The 16,495-nt window shown below is 38.4% G+C and overlaps 1 pseudogene; it reads right to left on the bottom strand.

Annotated features, from left to right (window-relative positions):
* Positions 1-5,797: 5,797 nt before the first annotated feature.
* LOC131513158 (DDB1- and CUL4-associated factor 13-like) lies at positions 5,798-13,530 on the bottom strand (annotated as a pseudogene).
* Positions 13,531-16,495: the final 2,965 nt, after the last annotated feature.

Below are 16,495 nucleotides of genomic sequence, written 5' to 3'. Positions count from 1 at the left end.
TAACAAGTGCAAAGATAATAATATTGGCAATACCTGATACTTATTGCACAATTACTATGTGCTAGGTACTGTGCTAAAGCATTGTGAACATGTTTTCAATAAAAGTGTTACATTCAAAAGCTATGATATCAAGTAATTCAACAGTCCCATCTAGTATTGATTCTTACCCGAAACAGCTCCCAAGTTTCAAAAGGAAAGAAAAATGAGGGTGTGCTGCTAGATTGGAACATTTATAATGACGCCAACTTTATGGCTAGAAAAAAGTGAGACGGTAAAACGGGACTAAGTCTACATTACAGATACAAGTTATGACATTTAAATGTCTCCCTTTGTAATGTGCTATATTACATGGATTATGTTGAATTAGTCTTCATAATTTACAAACTGGAGTGGGAAGCTCTTGCAGTTGATTAGGACACATTTAAAACGCAAACATCGTCACATATGCAGGGGTTCCTACAACTTTCAGGCCTAACAACAAAACATATGTGTAAGGTGTGCCCCATGGGTGGTAAGTTTTAGAAACCAGAGACAATTAGGTAAATAAGACATGTTCTTTATGTTTCTTGACCCACTATCCCAAATTTCCAAAACTCACGTTACACATGTTTGCAAATAACTCCTTCCAGTTTTGAGTCCTATCTTCCTGAGAACTGCGATCTTATTCAGGTCTCACTTCCTCTAGCAGGTTTTTTCTTTTCACTGAAACCTCCTCACTTAAAGCATTTTCATGGAGCAGACTTTTCCTCAAGTGCCGATGTGAAGGTGTCCACTTTAGTCTACCACCTAGCTGTCTAACATTTCCGTGCTTCACTATCTTCTGGGGGTTCTTCCTGCAGCCTCCCAGAAGGGACGCCTTCTTTCACTTTAGTCAGCACAGCAACCCAGCTTTCCACCACCTCTCCGGCTCAGATCCTGCTATTGCACGCCCAAAGATTCATTAGGGGACAGTGCCAAGCGACAGATTCTTTCAGGCCCCCCCACAAAGGAACACAAATGAACTGGAAGAAACTTTGAGATTTCCTTACTCTCTTGTCATCTCAACCAATCTCCATGAGAGGAAAGGAACAGTACAGAGATAATTTTATCCCATTTCCTTTAGAAGGCAGAAGCACCCAGCATCATTTTGGGTGGGAAGTAATAACTTGCCTTCTTTTTGTTATAGTAGGATAATTCCAGGTAGACACAAGGACTGTTAAATACTCCTCGTCTCATTTTGACAATTTCCTCTTCCAAAAAAGAGTTCCTGACTCTATCCTCCAACATGCCTCAGGATGGTTATGCACACATTTATGAATGAATTAGACCTCTGAAATAATCAGATTCAATGGCCCCATTTTGCAGGCAAGTAAACTGATGGCCATCAGAACCTAAATTTAAAGAGCTATTCTAGCAGATGAACAGACAACAACTTAATGGACATCTCACAGCACGTCATATTCTCACTGCATCATTTAGGTATTGAGGATGAAAGGAAAAAAGTAACCTCTTAAATATGTCCTGGAAAAGAAAGTTACTTTACTCTGAGACCAACAATCCCCCAAGAATTTTAAATGGTGAAGATGCTAGTAGCTTTTGTTAAAGTCTAACCCAAACTGCATCCAGTTCCCTCTTTCCCAGTGCATTACTTCCTTTCAGCCACGTTCGTCAAAATTCACACTCCACCTGACATTTCAACACAGAGAAGGAAAGAGGAGGCTATTGGCTTCCAGAATACTGAGCAATACTTTTTCTCCTTGACAACAAAAAGCCACATTTTCAGCTGAAAAGCCATGAATATCAGATTAATAACTGTAGTGAAATACTCCCTTTCTCTAAAAATATTGGGAATTGAAGGGTGACCCCATCTGGGCCAAGGTTGGGTATGAGAAAATGCATATGTGCAGCTTCCAGTGGGAGAAAACACGATGCAGCACTCGGTCAGAAGTGTGGACTGAATGAGGATATTTTTTAATACTAATGTAACTGGGGGAGGACTGCTTCCAGATGGGAGGGGCAGCCGGTGGAGAGAGGTTTGTGGGGGCTGGGGGTGAACACTGAGCAAGCATGTGGAGATCTGAGGGAAAGAAAAAGGCACTAAAGAGGCAGACAATGTGGAAGCAGGACTCAGATTGCAGAGAGCTCAATAATGGGACAGTGGGCCTGAAAAGAGGGAGACAAGCTCAGGAAATAACCTTGGATAAAGGTGGGATGCTGACTCGTGAGAGGGCAGTTTCCATTATGTGGCCAGAGAGGAAAGAGCTTGTCAGTGCAGCAGGGAGAAAGAAGGCTGCCCTGGGTTTGGGGTAAAGTAAGGAAGTGAAGAAATGGGAATGGACACAGCAGCATCTCTTGGATTTTTAGTGAAGTCATTCAAGCATCCAGTGACATCTGAATTTTCTTCTACACAAAATATCTTCAGAGATAGAGCAAATGCAGCATATTGTTACCAAAAGGGGGATCTAGGTAAAGGGTGTTCTTTGGTGTCCCTTTGGCGTTTGACTATTCTTACTCTTGCATCGAGGCCCCTGGTGGACAGGGAGTCACTATTCAGTTTTGCTCAGCACTGTGACCTCATCTATGATAAGTGTTAGCCTTCTTCATTCAATGGCTCAATTCAAAAAGTAAGCAAAGGGTGATGAGACAGAGGAGTTTCTCACTTAAGAAAAGCTGCTCCAATTTAATTTAGTTCCATCAGTTTACTAGCAATAAATTGTCAAATTTATAAAATATAAGCTGCCTTATTCAAGTACTGTTTCATTACCTTAGACCCTGTACTTAACGCTGAATCTGTAGCAATTCTCCCCACCAGGTCATGTCGAGCTTTGAACCAATGATTCTATGTATGAGCTCTGGTTCTTCTTCACCAGGTCCTTTTCTGTCCTTGTATTCATCTTCACTGTGATATCTATTACGACCTTAGTTTTGAGTCTATTAATATTTCAGTGCATCGTATCTAAAGTACAGTGTGTCCATATCTTCCTAATGCTAGCTACATTTTCTTACCACAAGCTCCCATTTCAAGATGTGTTAACTGGTTTTCAATACATACACAGTTATTAATACCTAAGCAAGGTCCCATTTAAATCCAGGCCCCTTTTCTAGATAAGACTGTTTCATATATTATGATTAGGAGGTCTACAGACCTTTAACCAAATCTATTTCATAAACAGTTTAGGCTTTGAGGTTTCCTCAAGGGGTTTTTTTTGTTTGTTTGTTTGTTTTATGGGCTTTTTTTTTTTGGCAGTTAAAAAGGAACTATTTGTTTTACTCAACGTCAAACTTATTTGATCACGAAACCCCTTTGCAAGGAAAAACCATCAACATTCAGTAGAATGAGTGTTTTTTCTACCAAAGTTTGGAGAACAATTTAAGGCACCAAAGACAATCATGTTGATTGCAAACAGTCACCAGGCAGTCACCTGGGAACATGCCACAGTATGTGATAATTAAGAATGTGGGTTCTGAAGTTGAATCAAAGCCTGTAGTTGAATCGTGGCTCTTCACTTAGAGCTGTGTGACTGTGGGTCAGTCAACTGCTCTGAGCATCTATTTTCTAATGTATAAAATGGGGAGAATAAAAGATCCTGAAAATGGAAGCTGATATCACAGTTGCCTGGGTTGGCAAAATAGATGATGTTGAGCACCTTGGCTTGAGTGAAAAGTGCTTAGGTCAGAGGAAACCCAGGAGAACGGTAATATAGGACAGATGGAAGTTTGAGCCACAAGGGCCCCTGGAGACTGTCTGATGTGGAACCCTCCCTTTATGAGTGGGAACCTGGTAACACAGTGGAAGGAGTCCACCCAAGGTCAGTAGCAGAGAGGAGACCAGGACCAGAAGTCTGGCCTGAGCCCACTGAGCCCTCCTGTGCCAACAGCCCACTGTGCCAACACATCATTGAGTCACCCAGGTAACACCTCAGGTTTCCTTTTAAGGAGTCACCTTTGTTCCAACATAGTGTTTTGGTTAAACACTCTGTGTATGCTGACATGGCTTGCCAGATACTGTCTGGCAAAGGACACAACAGAAGTGGCAATAAAAGGCCACAAGTCTCAGTCACACTATCTTTACAGTAGGAACCCTGGGTCCCTTTGGACTTGACTGCCTCTACAGAACACAACTGGAAGCCTTCTGCTGGGGGACTTCCCAGGGATTCCAATTGAATACACACGCCTGTGTATGGCCTTGTACCACAGGGGAGTGATGCAACAGAGGTACCACCACTTACTTGCAACCACATCAGACTCCGACTCCTCTTTGATTGCAAACTTCTAGGCAACCAGAGGTCTCTGATAAAGTATAACTTCCAGCTCAGAACCAACATCTTACATTACACTGCAGGGTGAACAAGCCCTTTCAGCTGCCTCCTTGTTGTCTGCCTTAGATTTTAACCTTCCTTTCATCGTGTGTGTTTCTCTCACTCTAAAGAAGAAGCGAGTCGATGGAGAACACTGGGTCTTTATGGCTCTTAAAGAGGGTCTGCAGAGAGACCCTGGGATGCTAGCCTCTGACAGTTTTATTTCAGACCATGTAACCAGAAAGGCAAGTAGGAAGGGATGCTATTGTTAACATTTCAAAACAACATTCAGTATCACCTTCTGTTTTGACCTGTGCAACCTTCTCTTTCAAGAAATTATCCTTTGATTCTCAAACTCCTTTGCCCTTGTCTGAGAACAAAGAGGTCCCCCCCTCCATTTTTGGTGCACAAATTGCTTTAGTCATTTTCAGGTTATGAAGTGTGGGGGAAATTTTCATACAGAGAAAATACTTATGATTTCTTTTATGGATAATTCAAATATAGTTGAACCTTAGAACTTTAAGATGAAGGATGAAATTGTTATGAGTTTGGGGGAAAAAAACCCTGAGCAATCAAAAACCAGTCGTCATGTATGCACAATAAAATTGAGTTTTAAATTGTGTAATCATACCTCTGAATAATATGGCAGGGATATTATTGTTTGTTTTGATATTGTGCTCTATTTTAAAATGTACATAGATATGCAAATAAAGTTAGATAACTCAATCAAGGCACAACTTTCCTTTTCTTTTTCCTTAATTTACCATCTTAGTTTCTTAAATCTAAAAGACAAATTATATGCAAAAAAATCAAAAGGAAATAATTGAAGTGTTGATGTTTCCTCTTAAAAAAATTAAAGATCTTTAAAATTTTCATTAGGACACAGTGAATTAACATTACAAGTAGGTAATATCATTAGTAAAAGAAAACATTTCTAAATTGTGTGTCTCTGTTTAATTTTCCATCCTCTTCCAACAGTCCCCCTTCCCCATACTTCTGGCCTTTGTAAAATTACTCTTCTGGTCTGGAATGTCTTTCATCCCTCTTGTCTATCTGGCTAACTCATTCTATCCTTGAAACTCAGATCAGTTGCCATCTTATCTTTTCTCTATTACCCTTACTGGCTCAGCAAAGTGTCCTCTCTATTTCCATATTTTCGTCTTGAAACAATTTTATTATATTATAATTTGTTTTTGTCTGACCCCTCAATTTGGTTAGGAACTCCTGGAGTTAAGAATTTTATATTCCTCACCTCTCTATCCCTAGCACCTACTATAATGCCCAGAACATAGAAAATCCTCAATATATATTTGTTTGTTTGGATTTACTTTGATATTTTCCCACTAATTAGTGATCTGATAGATTTGGTAACTTATTTGTGAACAAATACATTGTTCATCTGAAATATTAAAATCATGCTAAAATTATTTCTTTTTCAAAAGACCTTTAAGAGGAAGAAAGCTATATTGAACACTTCAGCTAGAATTCTGCATTCAGGTCCTTTTAAAACTTTTCACAATAGAACTAGAAGTTATTGGGTGAACCATATGAAATTCCCAGGGGTCGAAAAGAGTCAACTATCCATAATATTTTATAATTTCACCCAACATACACTTAGTCTCTCCAGTACCTTGGTTATCACCATGATTTTAAGCTGGTAAGAATGGGATTATGTTTCAATACCCAGGCCCTTTCCTGTCCCCATTCGTATTTTTTGAAAGCAGGTGGCTATGCTGTGCGTAGCTAAAGCACACGTGCTCCTCACTGTCGTGCATCAGAATGATGATTCAGAAGATTGGGAACGGGCTAAGTCAGGGCTCCCATCAGAGGGGATGTGACCCAGTCTGTTATGTTTATGGGCAGCTATGACTTATTCAATGAGCAAGAATCCTTGTCAGATACATTCTTAGATCTCCAGATGAAGCTTCCAAGCAAGGAATATATGGCAGCTGATATTTCACTGGAGGAGAAACGCACCATGTCTCTTTGCCCACCCTGAAGCAGACTCCTCATCAGCTTTCCTGACTTCCCTTCTCCAGACCCATCTTGCTTGTGCTGCATCAGGAGAGTCAGAGGCTATCTGGCTTCCATTTACCTCTGCCATCACTTCCGCTGGCACAGGGGCTTTCCTCTTTGGTGTGTCCCACCTGTTTTAACTCTGTTTCTTCCAGAAAAATGAGTTAGTTCTTCCTGCTTCATGAAACTAATTATAGATGCAGGAATAAAGACTTAATGGTAATATAGTTAGAGGGATTCAAATTCATAGCTGGTTAGAACAAAAGCCTCTTTTTTTTTTTTTGCTGAGAAAAAGGGTGTTTTATTATTTTGACTTGACCATAAATTATAATTATTTATAAAAGTTATACAGATGCAGGCTGATCATCTTTTAAAGTCTCAAAAAGTCAAATACAAATAAAGTGCAGAAAATTAACTAAATTGAGAAAGGTTCTGACATAATTCTTTCACATGTTATGTGTAATCACAAGAAGAATCATTGCAATAATTATCCAAAGTAATATTAAAGGTAACAAAAGAGATGTTTGGTCTTACATGTAAATTCAAATGTATAGTATATCTAAATTAATGGATCGGAGTTGGAGGACATCTGCAATTTCTAACAGTAAAAAATAAGTTCGTTTGCAAATGCTGTCTTCTTCAATGAAACAAGAAAGCAGATCAAGGATAAAATGTTAGATAGTCTTACCAACCAGGCCACCTTTCGAGATAATTTTTCAGGGTAATGATCTGCGTATGTAACTGAACTGTTTTTTTATAACTCTAGAGCCAGTACTTTTATTTGCAGAGTCCATATATCAAAATGTAGCAAATAATTATACACCAGGATTGGTAGGAACACCAAGTATTATTTCACAACTGGCACTATGTGTTTCTTCTTCTCTGACACAAGAGACACAGATCTAGGCTTGCTGTGTTTGAGACAATTCCTTTCTTTCATTGAGGAGCTTCTTTTATGATGTGCTGTTCCTGAATCTGGCTGTAGATAGATTTTGGTAGATGTCAGTGACAAGCAATATGTTTTATATGAGGATGATGTTGAAATTTCTCGTTCAACTTTCTGGTCATAATCTTTGGCTGCTTTTTCTCTGCCTTTCCCAATATTGTATGCAATGGTTCCTCCTCTCCATAGCCCGATCCATCCATTTTCCACTGCTTCACAGTTTTGTCATCACCAACAGTAAAAAAAAAAAGAAAGAAAAAAGAAAAAAAGAAGAAGAAGAAGAAGAAAGAAAAGAAGTCCCACAAAAGTATTTCTCATACAAAACCCTCATGTGCTTGTGTTGCCTGGATACATCTTCATTTAGTCAAGTTCCAAATTCTAACCTCTCCATCGCATACCCCAGAAAGGACAGTAGCCAGGCTTTTTGGATGCTTTCCCAGCAATTGGCTCTATCTCAGTGACCATCCAGAGAAGCAAGGAACGGTTTTGCAAATACACGTTCCAGTTTGGTAGTATTTAAAACTTGTAAGTATTTTTGTGGGACCTCATAAGGATGTAAGGTAGGATCATAGTTTCCTGGAACTTTTCACAAGCCCAGCGTGGTTTTGCAGATATAGTTGTCTGGGCTCTGGCTCAGCATCTTCACCTTCGTTTTGGCTCCTAGTTGTCCATGACTCCTCAAGCCTCCCCCCCCAAGTTTGGATTACTGTTGCCTTCTTACACAAAAGCCCCTTTAAAACACTTAAGTTATACTACTAACTCTCTACTGGTAGTGGCGTGACTTATGTTCTCTTAGCATCATTTCTTTATTCACAATATGAGAGGAAAAGCAAAAAAGGTTGCTTTTCCTACAATCCAGGATTATAGTATCAAATGAGATCATGTATATGAATATGCTTTGTGAGTGCTTTAGCACCATGCAAATATAGAATATTAGTATTACGTGCATTATTATGGGAATCTTTCTACCCAACATTTTTACCAACAACTTGAACAAAGACATAAAAGCACAATTATAAGCTCTGCAGATGATAGACATATGGGAGGAATAGCTAATAAAAAAGAAAGGAGGATAGAATCAAAGTTCAAAGAAATCATGACAGATTGGAATGATGACTAAAACTACCAAAATGATATTTAATAGGAACAGATGTAAAATACACTTCAGTTAAAAAAAATCATGTCAGGGGAGACCTATGATGACATCAGTTTATATGAGCCACAGTTACATGGCTGGGAACTGAGGATAATTTTACGCTTCTCTAATAGGAATACTGTGTCCAGAATAAAGGAAGTAATATGCTACATGTGTCAGACCATTGCTTACATGTGTAGTATTTAAATATTGAAATAGGAGGAACTGAGCATCTGGGGAAAGCAACCAGAATTTTGAAAGCCTTTAAAACCATATCATATAAGAAGCAACTGACAACGATGGGGTTGTTTTGTTTGGAAAGAGATGCGTTAAGGGAGTCTACGAATGTTTTAAGGGCTTACACACAGCAAGGGTGTAAATATGCCTAATACACAGAGTAATTGGGAGATCTTAAAGAGATAACAAGGCATATACTAGATTCTCAATAAATGAGAGTCAAATCTAAATCCATTCTGCATGGCTCTAGTGAGAAGAATATGAATCTATGCCTGGGAGAGTCAGTAAAGCTAAAACAAAAGGAATGAGTTTCTCATAGCTGGGAATATTCAAGGAAACTTTTATTGCTACCTAGAATGATTATAGAATATGCTGGAAGTTTTGTGTATATTGGTGTTGTCTTATCAGAGAATGTGCATTAATCTACTTATAAACCTGCCTTCTATCCACACACAAACCATGGCTAAGAAAAGATAATATACAAAATTCCATTACATTTTCAGGAAAAAAAGAAAGAGAGGCAATGTTATTGCCTCTTGCCACTGGAAAATCTTAGATACAGAGAGATTATGTAAAGTAAATATTCAATAATATTGCAATTGCCCCTGCTAAGGCAGTGGTTTTCAAACACTAGTGTGTATCAGAATCACTCACAGGGCTTGCGAAAATACAGATGGCTGAGACTCACCCTCAGAATATCTGAGTGAGTAGACTTGGATGTTTAATAAGCTCTCAGGTGATACTGATGAAGAATCACTGCTCAAAGTAAAAATGCCTTGTTCATAGCCCTTGCAACACAAGACAAATTTGCTACATTAAAAATATTTTTAGTGTTTATTTATTTTTGAGAGTGCGCATGAGAGAGAGAGACAGACAGACAGAGCATGAGTAGGGGAGGGGCAGAGAGAGAGAGAGAGAGGGAGACACAGAATCTGAAACAGGCTCCAGTCTCCGAGCTGTCAGCATGGACCCTGATGTGGGGCTCAAACTCACGAATTGCAAGATCATAACCTGAGCCAAAGTCAGATGCTCAACTGATTGAACCACCCAGGTGCCCTTATATCTGCCACATTTCTAAATGTATTACATGCTCCAACCATCTTCAGTTGACAATAAGGGGTCATAGCCTGATCAATCCACAAGCTATTCAGCAACCTACAATGTGCCTTGGCATGAAAAGACAAGTAGAAGAAATCAAGTTTCATCTCTCAAGAATTTGAACGAATGCATGTTTACAAGACAGGAAATTCATATAAGAAAAAAACACATTAAAAAATCAACAGGTATAAAAGGAGGAGTGAAAAGGTAACTGGATAATCAGAAAAGTAGAACATAGCAATAAGTAGGAAGCAGCTGAGTTCGGTAATGGTAAAGCACTAAACACCCTTAAACTTCTGAAAATTCCTGGAGCTCCTGGGATCTGGTTTCCTTACCCATTAACAAGGTGTATTTACTAAACTTCTTTCTGCTTTCTAATTATTTGACTTTCTTTTCTTTTTTTGACAGAGGGAGAGAGCATGAATGAGAGAGTGGGGGGGCAGAGGGGAGAGAGAGATAGAGAGACACAGAGAGAGAGAGAGAGTCTTAAGCAGGTTCCATGCTCAGCACAGAGCCCAATGAGAGGCTTGATCCCATGACCCTGGGATCATGACCTGAGCCAAAATCAAGAGTCAGCCACTTAAACAACTGAGCCACCCAGATGCCCCTATTTGACTTTTTCTATGTTCTTCCACACTGGCTTATGATATACCTCACACTTACGGATAATTTTGAAAAGTGTTACTCTGGTACTTGGAAGAATATTACCCCCCTGCTACCAAAGTTGCTGTTGAGAAGTCCACTGCCACATTGATTCCCTATATTTTGCTTGAGACTTAACATTTTAACTCTCTGGAAGTTTTGAGGGTCTTCTCTTTTCCTAGCGCTCTAATGACAATATGTTTTAGTATGGGCCTTTTAAAAATTACTGTCTGAGTGACTCTTGCGTTCTGAAAAATTGTGTCCTCTGTCACAAACTTTTGTTCTTTTGTTGTATTCTTTCTTTAAAAATGAATTGAAAGAGAAGGAAGACTTTCCAAAAAGAAGCTCACGCAGTTTTATAAGTCAAACAAGAGCGAAAAATCTATTTTCTATTTTTTTATCCCACTTAACAACTCTCCCCACCCCAAAAGAAGAAAGAAAAGCAGGAAAGTCTGAGGGGGTTTTGGTTTCTCTCCATTGTAATTCAGCTTGATTCTTCTGTTAAATTCTCAGCAGGGAAGCCACAGAATCCAGAGCAGCAAAGCTAGTGAGAAAATGAGTAGAGAATAGATGAAAGGACAGTGATGAGAATCAGAGAACAAAACAGAACAAAGCCATGTTGCAGCTGACCGTGCTGGACGCAGGGTTGCACACTCTACAAATACAGTTAATGGTGGTGGGAAGGAAATGGTATTTTAAACCCATCTGTAATCCCCCTCTATTTTCTGTCACTCTGGAAAAGCAGTGCTTACAATGGCCTTCTCTGTGCTTCCCACGTGGGATTTAGCCGCTGTTGTAACCTTTGTGTTTTCATTGTGAGGATAGAGAAGCACAATTCCACTATATGTAAGCCACTTTGTAAGGGGAAATACAACTGTCAGCTCAGGTGGCTTTAAGCTGCCAGAGCTTGGGGAATAAAACCAACTCATCTCTCTTCAAAATCCCCACATGAGGAGAGAAGCTGACAGATATTAGTTCTGTCTTCCTATAATAAACTCTCCCCATGCAATGCAATGGTCTCATTGGAGTCACACTGGAATCTACTGTGGAGGCTTAAGAACTACTGCCCTCTCCCTTCTCTCCAGAGATTATGACTTATTTGGCCCAGCGTTTTGGTCGGAACATAAAGATTTGCTAATGCTCCAGGTGATTCTAATGTGTAGCCAAAGTGGATAACTATTGCTATGAGGTTTCCTTCTTTGCTTTTTTAATGTTTATTTATTTATTTAGAGAGTGAACACAGAGAAAGGGAGAGAGAGAAGCCCACACAGGCTCCACGCTGTTGGTGCAGAGCCCAATACCAGGCTTGATCCCACAAACTGTGAGACCACAACCCTAGTGGAAATCACTGATGCTTAACCAACTGAGCCACTGAGGCACCTCTCTTTCTTTCCTTCCTTCCTTCCTTCCTTCCTTCCTTCCTTCCTTCCTTTCCTCTTTCTTTCTTTCTTTCTTTCTTTCTTTCTTTCTTTCTTTCTTTCTTTCTTTCTTATTCTATCTTTTTTGTTGTTGTTGTTGCCTGCCCAAAATAATGTTTTTCTTTCCTAGATACCTACATCTAAATTTTGGTTCAGGCTTCTGCTCTTACCCATTTAGGAAATCGTGATGAAAACTAACTCCGCCCAACTTCAGGGCTAAGCCTTCTTGGCTTGTGTTAATTAATCCACTCCATCCCTCCATCCACAATCACTGGTCCAGAGATGAACAAGTAATACGAACAACCCAGTCAAGGTGGATCTTGAAACACTTGCTTGGAAGTATTTGATAAGAACATATTCTTTCTTCCTCAGGACATTGTGGCATGTGGTTGTGAAGCCAGGAACCACTACAGGCATTTTTCTCGATGAGAGAAGCAGCATAAAGTTGTAATCATTACTTAGAAGGGGACACAGCCAGGGAAATCGCAGAGAAACAGAGCCAGAGTCACGAGCTTATGGTCATCCCCAAGCCCGTTCTATTTCTGAGATTGCAGTTAGATAAGCCAGTAAAGGGCTTTTTTATTTAAGTCGACTGAAGTTGGGATATAGCAAAAGTACTCTAACAGATTTCCCCCCACGTGCTGTTTTTCTTCTTGACTCTCTTAAATCTGGGCCAAGTGTTATAGGAAGATGCAAAAACCATTCAGTATTTATAGGGGACTAAAGCAGTCTTGGTAGTAATTTTTTCATGATCACCTGCCTAGATTAAGGTAAAGACTAATATATGCAAGATATCTTTTTTTATGGTTTGAAATGGAAGGACTAGCTTCTCACATCTATATAGAGTCAGCTATGTAATAACTGCAGGAAAAAAGGGGGAGCCTGGTGGCTCAGTTGGTTAAGCATCTGACTTCAGCTTAGGCAATGACCTCACAGTTCATGAGCTTGAGCCCTGCATCAGATGAACTCGGGTCCCACTTGGGATGAGCCTGAGACCCACTTCAGGTGAGCCCAGTTTCTCTCTCTCTCTGTCTCTCTGTCTCTCTCTCTTTCTCTCCCTTTCTGCCCATCGTAGGACTCTCTCTCTGCCCCTTGCTCATTTTGCACCCTCTCTCTTTCAAAAAAAAAAAAACAAACAAACAAAAAACTGCAGGAAAGAGCCCTTATATCCCATATTGTTGCTTTCTCCCACAATAAGCAAGTTGCCTATTTGTTAGCAAATTGATAACTGTTAAGTGGATAATTCACAGGAACACTGTATTAGAAAGTGTAAGTCTGGTTAGGAAACAGTGGAAAGAAAGAAAGGAATGGTCCACGGCCTCAAGGAGTTTACTCTTTAATTGAGCAGTTCTCCACACATTTCATTTCCAGTCTGTAATTGTGGACTGCTTTCCCATTGGAAGAAAGGTCAGGGAGTCATGCCTAGATCTCACCTAATATCCTGACTGTGCCTTTAGAATGTTGAGTCAGAGCGCACCAATGGAGACACCAATGATCCATGATCCTTTCTAGACAGGAATCTTTTCACTGGATCCAACAAACCCATGACTTTGCCAGCCTGGAACTGAAATTAAAACCAGAATGGATACTGGAAACTTCCCTTAGTTTTTCCCTTTATATCACTTTTTCTAATTGTAGAAGCTAGCACTTTTCAAGTCACCAGACACAGTTCTCTTATATGTCATCATCTGGTGATGTTTCACTATATAAACTTTATCTCAAACTTACCTCTTTTAGCTGGGGATCAAATATTCCTTTTCGCATGCATAAGAAACTGAAATATTTATGATTCCACTAACTAATTTGACAAAGAAACCATAGTCTTCAAGGAATTCTGAATTTTTATTAAAAATAGACCCTTCCAATATTTCCCTAGTTTCTTGTGGAATGAAATCATTTGGATTTTACACGCTGATTTCAGTCAAATTGGCAAAGAGGCAGAAGTCTGAAAGATATATTGAGTTTTCTTGCAGGCAGCCACCCATGAAGTTAAAATCCAGGGGAAATCAAATTTCTTTAGTTCAGTCATTTACCTCCAGTAATGACTTACTTTTTCACCAACCATAACATTTCTCTACCATTATAACGATTTAGAGAATTTTTGTGTATCAGATTATTTTCACTTCGACACAGTTTTCCCTGCTTCACTGCTGAACCAATCCAGTGCTCTGAGGTGCTGTCGGTTCACATGAAGGGACAATCTGCAGGCTCCACTGAGTAGGTGAAATGTTCCATCATGACTGGTTACACTCAAGTTATGAGTCTTTACCTCCAGCTCGAAGAGGCACTACATTTTCTCTTAACGCTTGTGAGTCACAGTCTAGAGACCTTAGTTTTTAGATTGTAGGGGTGAGTGTAAGAAGCAGGAATGAAGATTTTCAGAAAGCTAACTTTTCACACGTGAGTAATGCTGGAATAAGCTTAAAAATGCATATGCTATCCCCCAACCCAATCCTTTGCTGTTAGGCTCTATGACATCTCATAAGAGACTAATACTTAGGCTTTAGAACCACAATTTCTGGCTCAGGAAAGGAACCCAAACACCTCTTGCTAGGTTTTACAAAGACTTGTGGGGTTTTTTTGTTTTTGTTTTCTAAACTCTGTTATTAAAAATATAATATATGTATGCATCTATTCAAGTGTGTAAAATGTGTGTTTTGCTGTTTAATAAACAGCTGTAAGCAACACTCATGGAAATATAAGTCAGGTGAAAGAGTATTATCAACATTCCAGAACTCACACCTGTGTCTCCTCCTACCATTCCCTCTCCTTTGGGGTAAACATTATCTTGACACTGATTATAAGTAATTCCTTGTTTTCCTTTAGGTTTAGTTCCTGTTTATGTATCCCCAAGCAAAATGCTCCAGTTTTGCCTGTTTTGAATGCTATATAAATGCAATTATGCTTGCATGTATTTTCTGTAACTTGCTATTTTCCATTCACTATTAAGATTGTAAGTTTCAGCCATATTGTTGCACATAGAACTAGCTCATTAATTTTCACTGCTGTATAACATTCTATGGTTTATTGATATGGTGATTCGTTCATCCATTTTACTACAAAAGGCCTCTTTTTGGTTTTTGGAAAATGTGAAAAATACTGCTTTGAATATTCTTGCATTTTATTTCTTTTGGATATAAACATACAGATTTATAAGGAATACTCTTAAAAATGTGAAAGACTGAGTCACAGAATACGCGGGTTTTTTTTCAAGTTTACTAGTTTTCTTCCCCAACTACAAAAGTACTAGATAACATTATACAAGTTTGCAAAATGTGCTAATTTATATTCTTAATAAAAGGTAGTATAAAGTATTCCAACTTTATTCTTTTGTTTATAATGCTGCTTTGTCTATTCTGGAAACTTGACATTTCAATATGAATGTAATATCAGTCTGTTCAAATATAAACCTACAAAAATTCCTGGGATTTTGATTGGTATTATATTGAAACTACACATCAATTTAAAGATAAATGACAGGGTAACAATATTGAGTCATGTAATCTACAAAGATGGCATCTTCATTCTTTTAAGGCTTCTTTAATTTCTCTCAATATTACCTATTTTTCAGTGTAAAGGCCTTGTACATATTTTCTCTTATCTCTAAATAATATTTTTGATGCTAGTGTAAATGGTATTTTCAGTATTTCAATTACTGATTGCTAGTACACAGAAAACCAATTGATTTTGTATGTTCATCTCATATCCTACAAACTTGCTAACCTCCTGTATTAGATTTATTGGCTTATTTGTTTTAAATTCCAGAAGTTATTTTACACAAACCATTGTGGTTTTGTAAATGAAGATCATTTTACTACTTCTTTTCCAATAATGTTGTCATTTAGTCTTTTTCTTACCTTACTGGACTGACTGGGACCTCCTCCAGTGCAATGTTAAATAAGAGTGGTGGGAATGAATATCCTTACATTGCTCATGATCTTAAGAGACAATATTCATTTTCTTTTCACCATGAAGAATGATGTTAGCTGAAAGCTCTTCACAGACGACATTTATCAGATTAAAGATATCTCTTCCATTTCTTGTTTTCTGGGAAACTTCTATTAGTAAAGGCTGTTGGGTTTTGTCAAATGCTCTTCTCTATATCTGTGGATCTATTCATTTCATTGTTGTTGTTACTGTGTGTGTGTGTGTGTGTGTGTGTGTGTGTGTGTAGTCTGTTAATAAGGTAAATTACATAGATTATTAAATGTTAAACCACTTTTGCATTCTTGAGAATATTCCAAATTGGTCATATTTTCTTTTTTGCATACTGTTAGATATGATTTGCTAAAATTTTGTTGAACATATTTACATGTATGTTTATGAGGGATATTTTTCTGTAGTTTTCTTGTAATGTGTTGGTCTAATTTTGCTATCTGGATAATGCTGGTCTTGTAAAATGTGTTGGGAAGTTGTCTCTTTAATTTTCTGGAAGGATTTGTGTTTAGACATGTTTTGTGGCTTGATATGTGTTAAATATTTATAAATGATCTGTGCATGATTGAAGTTAATGTACATTCTGCAGTTGATGAGTCAACTTTGTTAATTATGTTTTTCAAATTTTTCATATCCTCATATTTTTAAATGCTTTTCTATCAGCTCCTAAGAGAGGCAGGTTGAACTTTCTGACTTTGGAGATCTATCAATTTCTCATTGTATTTCTGTCAAATTTTGCTTTGAATAATTTGAGACTTCGCTAATATAAATTGCTATATCATTCTGCTCATTG

Source organism: Neofelis nebulosa, chromosome 5, assembly GCF_028018385.1.
Source record: "Neofelis nebulosa isolate mNeoNeb1 chromosome 5, mNeoNeb1.pri, whole genome shotgun sequence".
Taxonomy (NCBI): domain Eukaryota; kingdom Metazoa; phylum Chordata; class Mammalia; order Carnivora; family Felidae; genus Neofelis; species Neofelis nebulosa.
The sequence above is the reverse complement of the archived record's forward strand: the minus strand, read 5'-3'. Positions and strand labels throughout refer to the sequence as shown.